This window comes from Rhagoletis pomonella, unplaced genomic scaffold (assembly GCF_013731165.1).
Source record: "Rhagoletis pomonella isolate Grant_MI unplaced genomic scaffold, Rhpom_1.0 Rhpom_scaffold_00011, whole genome shotgun sequence".
NCBI classification, from domain to species: domain Eukaryota; kingdom Metazoa; phylum Arthropoda; class Insecta; order Diptera; family Tephritidae; genus Rhagoletis; species Rhagoletis pomonella.
In genome coordinates, this window is record NW_023458565.1 from 15,696,829 (window position 1) to 15,706,157 (window position 9,329).

Consider the following 9,329-nt stretch of genomic DNA (forward strand, 5'->3'; position numbering starts at 1 on the left):
TTTTTTGCCGCTAGCTATATAGTTTATGTGGCTTCAATCGCTTATGGCTTAGTAAGTATTTTTTAGCCGTTTCGGTGATTGTTAAGTCAGCTTTTTTTATGGCATCTAAAGAATTTGTTACTTTGACTTCTTTAATGTGGTATTTAATTAGCGTTTCATGAGCTTGGCACTGCACTTGTGTTGCAAGCTAAGAATGTTGCACTCAAAGGTGGTAGATCGTCTTGAATTTTAAAATGTATGCAAGAGTAAAATAACCCAGCAGGAAAACCTAATTGTTTAAGGATCGTGGAACTCGTGCTGAAATTGAAGCGAAAGCTATAAAGATGTGTAGCGTTCTATAGTAGCTCGGTAATCCGACGCGAATATAGGCACAGGATCCGTGAGAAAAGGAACCAGCAACTTGTCTGCTGTCTAGCTCAAACATTTGCCTGTCTATCCCCACAATCTTCCCAGGGAGGTGATGCTACTCTGAGTTTGGACCAGAACTGCGTTAACTTTCTTCCTAGTCTCAAATCAAACATGAAATTAACAAAAGAACCACTTTAAAATGTGCAAGGAACTGCAATACTCTCTAAACTGGCTCTAAACTAGAAAGCAGCCAGTTGAGCCTGGATAAATCATTTCGCAAACCCGACTATTGCAGTGGCTTCCGAGCTGAAGTCGCTGCCATGCAGGAGGCGGTTGGCCACTTACGTACAGGAGAATTCGTGTGTAATAATATCTTCATCGGCACGAACAGTCAGGCGGCACTTAAAGTGCTTGACTCGATCACCGTATGGGCGCCGAGTTACCGAAACCTACCAGGCAAAGAAAAGGCAGATGAACTTGCACTTTCACCGACCTGGAAGGGTTTAGCCATGCCGCTTGCTTAGGTAGTAGGTAGTTCTTTCTAAGGAATTTATCTCTTAAACCAACAAAGGACAGGTGGAATAGTCTCACTACTTGCAACAATACAAAGCTTATGTGCCCAAAATGCAAAGAAAAGTGGTCGAAGGGTCTCCTCATGCTGAGCAGAGAGGTCTTAATAACAGGTCATATTACCATCGGGCGGCACACGGATATTTACGGTTGGGGTTCCCCGCAACGACTTCTACAAAAGCTGCAGAGATGCCGAAAAGCCAGAATCCTTACCGCTAGCTGATATATGAATGTACCGCACTTTGCAAAAAAAAAAAATACGAAAGTTCTTCGATTCGGAATTTTTCGAAGGTTTAACCGACATAGCAAAAGTAAATAGGAACACGACAACTTTTAGGTTTTGCAGACTCGATACGCGTGGTATCACAACGGTGTGCTAGTGGCAGCCACTTCAACCTAACCTAGTGCAACATTCTGCCTAGCGTATTTCAGTCTCCAGGGTATTATCTTGACGCTGCTGGATCTAAATATATTTCAGCGTAAAGCCGTCCCGATTGACCCTCTTGAATGAGTCTTCGTCAGTTCGCCTTTAGGAAATGAGTCCCTCATTTTGAGCTTTCAGCAGCTCGACAGCATAGACGGGATATTTGTCTGCGCTACTCAGGGCAGCCCATTTCCATCCCTCAAGCTTACCTGCTGCGCTTCTCAGCCATGTGGTCAGCCTGTTAGTAGTTGACCATGGTGCTGGCTGGTTGTGATGCGGCCGACACATTTTGGGTCCCGATGACAGCTTGGATGTTGGTTGCCCGTTCCGTCTCGAGTACTCACTCTCTTCTCCATTTCTTAAAAGGTGTTCGCACGAGGCAATTTTGCGTCAACTCACGCAGGGTTGCACGAAAAGAAAGTTGAATGGCTAAATGTTGGCTGGCGACCAACTTTGTTGAAAGCGATTAGTTGAAAGCCGTTCAACCAAAAGTAGAATGCAAAGTTGAACAATGCAAACGCCTTTTTATGGCGAATATTTTGATATTTTTTTATATTTTGATATTTTTAGCCATTTAATTTTTTTCGTGCAACCCTGCGTGAGTTGAAAGCAAAAGTTGCCCGAAAAATCGCCTCGTGCAAAAGCCCCATTGCCGTTGGTGTTCCAGCTTGCTGTCGGATCTTAAATCAAGATTCACTGACCGCAAGTACCCCATTCTAGTACTTACACACCAGATCTCAGTTCTTATTACCTTAACGTTCCGCCCTAATGTCTGTAAACTACAGTGCCTCCAAAATTATTAACCTTTTGGCAAAGAAGTATTTCGATTTTTTTGAAGAACCTTGGGTCGCCTTTATAAACATATTTTGTTCGGCCAAAAAGAAAAATATATTTTTTTCGAAATCGTCTTACAAAAAAAATAGTTAAGTTAAAAAACATCATCAAAAATCTTATTATTACGATTCCGTTAAAAATTTTTTTTATTTTTTTTTTAATATTTTTATATAAATTTTTTAAAACTTAAACCGTTTTGTCATTGTCATTTGAGCGGATTTTTTCAAAAAACATCTTTGAGAAACTATTTTTATTCATAAAAAAGCTCCATTTTTGAAGGTATTTTCAAATCGGTCCAGCTCGCTTAAATCTTAATATTTTTCCGAAATATTTTGGTGGACGTCTTAAAATATAATAGATTTTATAATTCCAATGGAAAAACAGTACCGATTTTTTTTTGTATGGGGAGTGATGCAGTATAATGCACATAAATATGTATTAGGGTGACCCTTAAATATGTATATCAATATCTAAATTTTGTATGGCGAACTCCTTTATTTTATTCTACGTACAGATTAAAGACATCCACGAAATTAAACAATTGTTTATGGGTTGAAAAAAAAATTTTATCTCAAAAATTTTTTTAAATTTTGTTTTAAATATAATGAATGTAACTCACTTTTGAAACTTATTCATATAAATTCTAAAAATTTAATTTTTTTAAACCCCCGCGAATTTTTTGTAAATCTTGAAATTATCTTGGATATCTTTCTTTTGTACGTAGAACAAAATAAGTGGGTGCCCCATGGTGTTGATATATTAAGGACCTTCCTACATACTTTTTAGTATTTATGTAGATAACAATAGCCGATTTTTAAGTGAACTTCATATCAAAAATATACAACAGTACGTAGGCCAGGTGTTGATGACCACACAGATGTTCCAAATACTTAAATATATAAATAATTTTCTTGCTCCTCAGATTTGCATATTCAAAAAAAAAAAAATACAAATGCGAGATAGTATGTTCATTCTGATATACATGAATATGTATGTCCATATGTCGGTATTTACATACATACATACAAATAAGTGAATGTTGATAAATAGTACTTGGTACCTTGAGAAATGCAGTCAAAGAGAACGAGCTCTACGCATAAAATTAGAAAAAAAATCATTCAAAGGAAAAAGGGGTTGTATGTATGGGTAAAACAATAGCAATAACATAGACGTTGACACCAAACCAAGTCACTTCGAACAATGAGAACAAACATATTCTTCATACAGTAGCCACCGCTTAAGTGGGCAAGAGAAATTGCAGTGAAAGCTTTTGTTAAGTTACCATTCACTTTGGACGAAGCGCGTCATAAGCAAAATCCTTAGAGGAATCTGAGGAGATTCAACTGGGACTTCGACTGCAGAAGTCTGCTGGAAATTCTTTCGATTGCACCCGCGAGTGGCGGGACCTTGACTGAAAGTTCAATTGACGAATTAATTGGTGTGTTCACCAGTTCGTGTAAAAGAGCCGTTGAAATCTCTTGTCCCCTGTGTCACCACAAAGGTAAGAGCCCAACCTTAGGGCCTCGAGCAGAGGCCCTTTCAACAACGCCAGGAAGAGTAAATCGCCCTCCGACTGAGTACTGTATAAGATTAGACTTGGGATATATAAGTCCAAGATTAGGAAAGCGAAGCGAACTTGGTGGATACTCTTCTGTGAAAGTGTGGAGGGCAGTCAGGAGTGTTCGAGATTTAGGCGAGTTATCTCTGAGAATCACGTTCAAGGAAGAGAATGGTAACTGGCGATGAGCAGCGAGGAGTCTCTTCGAATCCCACAGGGATCCGTTGGGAGGCTATAAGCTCCGAAACTTCTGACGGAGGATAAAATTATTTGGGCCGTTGGCTCTTTCAATCCATTTAAGGCCCCGAGCACAGACGACCAGCCGAACTGCAGAAGTCTTCGGAGGTGTCGTGCCGCTAGTTGATACCTGTTTTCGAGAGATGTTTGGCTAGGGGTAATGTTCCGGGGCCTTCGAGTTTGGTCAGAGTTGTGTTCATTCCCAAAGCGGTTATAGCCTCTCATGTATCACCAATGGATTTCAGGAAATAGCAAGTCTATAGAAACGGCCCTACACATAGTCGTTGAGAGCACTAAGCAGACGTTTTTGCAGAAGGAATTCGCGGCCGGTGCCTTCCTTGATATCCAGGGAGCTTTTAATAATGTTTTGCCTGAGGCTGTAATTAACTGCCTAAATAAGCTAGGCGTCGGAGGCGACCTTGTCATGTTTATTTAGCGCTTGCTTTGGAACAGAACTGTCGCAACAGAGTGGGGCAGCGCTTCAATCCGGGGATATGTGAGTAGAATCACCCCGCATTGGGGAGTTCTCTCACCGTTGCTTTAGGTCGCTGTCGTCAACGACTTGTGGGTGGCTCTGGAAAGAAGTAGCTGTCGGGTGGTTGCCTATGCTGATAATATAGCATTCATAACAAAAGGAAAGTTTCTGGAAACAATGTTTGAACTTATGCAGGGCTATCTGGGTTTGGTTGAGAACTGGGCTTCTAGCCGCGGACTGGGAGTAAACCACAGTAAAACAGAGCTTGTTCTTTTTACTAGAAGGTACAAGATACCGAATTGTCGGCTTGCCTGGAAGCCTAACGTAGAAGAAAGAGTTAAGAATGCTACAGTAGCCTTGTATTGTTGTAGAGGGGCCATTGGCAAACGCTGGGTTCTCTCGCCGAAGGTAGTTCATTGGCTTCCAGATAGGGAGGTCTGCTGACTCCCCAGGCCTCGTGTGGTCTGCTTCTAAAAGATAGGCGTTTAGTTAGCTCAGCGAGCGCTAGACGAAGACTCTGGAATTCAAGGAGGCAAAATGCTAAGCAAACTCTCGCTATTGGGGGGAGTGCTTACTTTTCACTGCGTGATAGGTAATCATGCCGTAAGGCTGAACATCATCGATGACCCTTACTGCACCAGCTGCATAGAGGATGATGAGGTGCAATCATCTCAACACCTGCTGAGTGGGCCTACATATGCGCAGGCAGCCCGCTAACCTAACATTACCTAACCTACCCAGGAAACCAGTTATCCCGGTGTTTTTCAATTAAATATTGTTTTCTTCTCGAGTTTTTGATAAAAATAAGTGGACAAACTACATAGGAATTTAAGCTTAGGTCAATTAACCGGGTAACACTGTACATGCATATAACCACTAACCAGTATTTCTTTAAGTGAATCGAATGGCTTTAGTTTTGAATTCTTGAGCTTTTCCTCCCATCATTGGAAGGAATCACGCTAGAGTGACTACTGACCGCCCGTCCAGTCCGTCATCAGCTGCCAGTAGCACAATTGCACAACCCTGTTTGGAATGTCTTGCGCTTTGGTGGCAAATATACATACATACATATGTATGAACGAGTACGTACTTATTTGCATACCACGCAAACGTTCACACATGCCCATGTGCCCCATTCAATTGCTCTTGCAATTGCGGCTATGCGTCTTCAAGCTGGCAATATGTAAAAATGTAAGCTGATTGTAAGTAAAAGTAGCAGTCTTTTAGCGGGCACCACTTTTACTGTCAGCATTTCATGACCATTCATTGATTTGTCTGAATGTATAATCTCAAATATGTATGTATGTACATTAGACTGCATCACCAAAAAAAGTGGCGGGTTTTCCCTCCAAAATATAATATAATAAAAAAACTCAACTTTTGGAGGTATTTTCTCGGTCCAGCTCAAGTAAATCTTAATATTTTTCCGAAATATTTTGGTGCAAGTCTTAAAATATAATAGATTTTATAATTCCAATGGAAAAACAGTACCGATTATTTTTCTTTTTTTTTTAATGGGGTGTGATGCAGTCTAATTTACATGCATACCCTGTGGGAAAATCTCTAGCTCTGAACTGGTGCGCTTCTAGTACATTTAGACCCAATACTTGTTCGCGATGAATCTCTTTTACATGCACACAACTGGCGAATTTAACGAAAATCGCCTAGGCGGTGGAAATGGTCCTCCGCTGCTTTTCTATAGTTCGAAACCAGTCCTAAATTCGACGGACGAGAAAAGTAACTTGATTTTATTTTTAAACCGAGTCTTTTTGGTTTTCCCATGGCAGCGATTTTAAATTATTTTCAATGAAATTTATTTGCTGTTATTGGTTCGATTTCGGAAGGTCCCAAGATGTTAAAATGTTAATACAAATTTTTGTCTTGTATTACCCAACTATGAAAAAGCATCCGCGTAGTGCAGAATGAAAGCATATTTGAACGAGGAAAAACCACCAAACAATTAGTATCTATTTAAAGTAAACAAGCCCACCGCTGCATGCCTTCTTCGATAGTTCCGAACTAGTTACAAATTCGACGGATTAAGTTTTTTTCTTCTTTGGGACTATTCACATTTTGTGTGATTATTTTGGACTTAGCAAATTTGAGTATCACTGAACAGAAACGGTTCGAAATAAAATTGCTACTTCGATCTTTTAGAAAATTATTCTTTCTTCTTGCATTAAAATATAAGTTTTTAGAAAAAGTAGACTGTTTAAACTTAGATTACGTAAACTGCGTTTATCTTGAACAGCTGGCTGGCATTTGATTTGCTGGTCTTAGTTTCGAACAAGGCAGCTCGAGCGTTTAAACTAAGTTTAAGCCACAACCGTGCACCTGAAAAACTGGCCCTTAGCTAGCGATATGTATTTTTAAAAAATAAAATATCTAAGAGTTTTTTAAAAGTTCCATATTTCGCTGCTTTTGAACTGGTGGGCATTTAGCTACTATCGGACTGGTTCGTTTTTAGCGATAAAGATCTAGTGCGCAACAAGAAATTTGGTTCACTAGTCCGCGGTTTCCCTGCAGGGTACATTACATTTGCACAGCTGTGCGCTTTCTTGGCTGTTCTGCTCCGTTTATTGTTTGTGCATATTTTTGATATCGCCACAGGCCAGCCAACAATTATCAATTGCTTAGAAATTTCGTCAACATTTGTGGTCATTTGCATCCGAAACTGAACTTACTGATTATTCTAAATTTAGTTCTACATACATACTATGTACATATTCAAGCGGATGAAAAATTTCGGGCGAAACTCACGATAAGGTTGACATTGCTTTTTAAGGTCTTGAGATGACGGCGGACAGAGAAAACCTCGGAGAGTTTAATCACGAAGTGAGGTTTCAAAACTAGGGCGAATTCGTGATGGGACAACCAGGGCTCTTCCTGTTATAGTATGGGCCAACTACCGGTAGAAGCTAAACGGCTAAAGCCCTCCATCAACAAACTGATTGGGACTCATCAGTGTTGATTTTGACCGGGTAGCGGTAATGATTCTATATTCAAAAAAAAACTAAAATGGCCCAAATATAGCTTCCTTCGTAAAATAAATGATCGCTGTCTCTCTGGCGGAGGTAATCAGACATTTGCGTGTTATTCTAGACCAGCGATGGGCAGAGAGAGCTTTTACTTTCAGTATGCCCCCGACCATACAAAAAGTATAGAAAGCCTAAAAGAGCTTTTTCCGCAGGCAAGGCGGTGCCCATCACCGTTCTAAACAGATAGTTAACCGGGCAGCGCAGTGTATGGGAGCGTAATAGAAAGGTTATAAATGTTCCAAAACCAATGTGGCGAGGATGGCGTACTTGATAAAATAAATTTCGAAATAATTTTTTTTATTTCGTCGTGCATTTATATATAAAATACCATGTCGGTTAAATACCACTGGATCACTTTTAAGCGTTGTTCAACTGAATATCGCACCACGACTAAGTCTGTCCATGACTAAGTCTATAGCACCAATTGTCTAAAAAAAATAAGAAATAACATCATTACCATATCACACATAATTGCGGTCAAAGATCTTACTCACCCTTAAATCACCCTAGCTCTGATCCAGTAGTTCATGAACTTACAGGTTTTTACAAGAACTTGCAGGAAGTTACAGGAAAAATTATGCCGGCTCGAAAATCATGTAAACGAGGCGGCTTTTGGAGAGTTGTATAGAGAAAGAAGTTGCAAGATTTTACCCGAACTGTTTCTTCTGGTAAAATTATTAAAAGTGTCAGGCGATCACTGGTTGACGTTTTTACAGGAAAAATGATTTAATGTTCCGGAACTTTTTGCCGTTACTCACTTTTTACTCTCACTTCAGAGAGTACCTAATTTTTCTGTTTGACATTTTTACAGAATTTTACACGAAAAAGTATTGGATCAGAGACCTGGCCAAATGTGTGTCGGTTTTAAAGCCGGTTTCGATAGTACAATAAGGAGATGTATATACACCACGACGGCTGAATTTAAATATCTCCACCAAGCTAATGGGCTTGATGGTAATCTCTTCGCTGGAAAAACCGCATGGAGAAGGATTTGGCTGCACTTGACATCGACGCAGAGGACTTGAATTACCGCTTTACCTTCCACCCTGTACGAAAGATTCAAAAACACGACAGCAAAATTTTTTAATCAATCAAAGCTTCTCCCTTTGTGGCTCTCTCAGTTATCTTTATCATTCATCATTCATCGAAGCTCTTTCAGTTATTCACACCAAAAACTGTTCGTTCGGTAGGCAAACCCCGGATAATTTATTTATTTATTTATTTATTTAGATGTGAGAGATTGCACCAAAATGTGTATAAAAACAAAGAAGTGCAAACGGAACGCAGTTAAATACCGTTTATATTAAGTCAAAAGGGCTCTTTGCAACCGAGGATCAAAGTAATAAAAGCGCCATGTCATCAATGATTCCTCGTTAAGAGAAATACATATATGTAAAGCTGATGCCACATAAAACTTTTGCTTCGCTTTACGTGACAGATTCGCTTTGACAGATAAGAAGAATTGTATGAAAATACACAAAGCACGCCACGTAGATCGTTGAAGCTGCAGCGCGAAGCGGAAAGATGGCCAACTCCCATCTTTTTGCGCGCTTTGACAATCAACCGGTTTAATATTTATTTTGTTTCTTCCAAATTCAAGTTTTCATGTAGAAACATAAAACTTAATTACATTTCTGAGATTTTCAAAGCAAAATATATAAAATCCACAGCAATTTTGACGAGTAAAAAACAGTAGAAAATTGTTTTCTTTGCGTTCATTGTGGCATACCTTTTGCGTCTGGCGCTTCGCTGGCAAAGTTATAAATGTCACGCAAAGCTTAAGTGTTTCTCACAAAACATACTGTGGCGAATACTGCGGCAACACAAAGCGAACAACGAGAAATA

The 9,329-nt window shown here is 39.7% G+C and overlaps 1 protein-coding gene across 1 annotated transcript in view; it reads left to right on the forward strand.

Annotated features, from left to right (window-relative positions):
• LOC118746690 overlaps window positions 1–9,329 on the forward strand; it is a 31,325-nt gene that overhangs the window by 830 nt on the left and 21,166 nt on the right. The window lies entirely within an intron of this gene.